This window comes from Engraulis encrasicolus, chromosome 11 (genome assembly GCF_034702125.1).
Source record: "Engraulis encrasicolus isolate BLACKSEA-1 chromosome 11, IST_EnEncr_1.0, whole genome shotgun sequence".
In the NCBI taxonomy this organism is placed as follows: domain Eukaryota; kingdom Metazoa; phylum Chordata; class Actinopteri; order Clupeiformes; family Engraulidae; genus Engraulis; species Engraulis encrasicolus.
This window is the reverse complement of record NC_085867.1, coordinates 25,088,923-25,089,798: the sequence shown is the minus strand read 5'-3', so window position 1 is coordinate 25,089,798 and position 876 is coordinate 25,088,923.

Here is an 876-nt window from a genome sequence, read left to right as displayed (position 1 = left end):
GTTGATACTAGACATCATGTTATCCTTGTGGCCGACAAAACTTTCACACACGCACACACACACACACACACACACACACACACACACACACACACACACACACACACACACACACACACACACACACACACACACACACACACACACACACACACACACACACAATAGCCTTCACAGTCAGTAAGATTGATGACAAACATAACTGGCAACAAGTAGAAGGAAAGAAGGGGGCGGGAATGGCCGGTAAGGGACATCTTGTAAGACTACCACAGTATGTCTGGGAAGAATTCTGACACCGGATCATTTCCTGTTGTGTAGTTCCGCGCAGCTTTGTGAGCTCCACAACTAGGTCTGGGAGGGCATGCGTTGACTTCGCCTTCAGAAGGCATGGCTTTATCTACCATGGCTGTATCATTCTGCCCATCCTCTTCACCAACAAAGTCCTTCAAAAGCGTCTTTTGTCAAGAGTCAATATAGTCTATAATATGTCCTGTGACTCCTCAATGCGAGCTGTAATTGATATTGAAGCAATAAATGCTCTGTCCATTTTCTGGTTCAAGACGTGGAGGATTCCTGCAGTGGTGAGAACCAGGCTACATTCTGGTGAGAACCACGCAAAATTCCTGACCTTTCCCTATCTCCCTCACTCTACTTCCCTGTCACCCGCTATTTTCTCTCTTTGTCTTTCTCTTTCTCTTAAAGGATAACTCCAGCCAATTTCAACATGCAGTTGTGATGTTCACACTACCCTGGACTTGTCAGTACCTGAGATTTTTTTTTTCTTCAGCCTTTTCCGAGATCCTGGTCATTGTAATGGGGGCAGGTGTTTGTTTACATTTAAAAAAAAAAACATTTTTATTTAATCCCAAAAACATC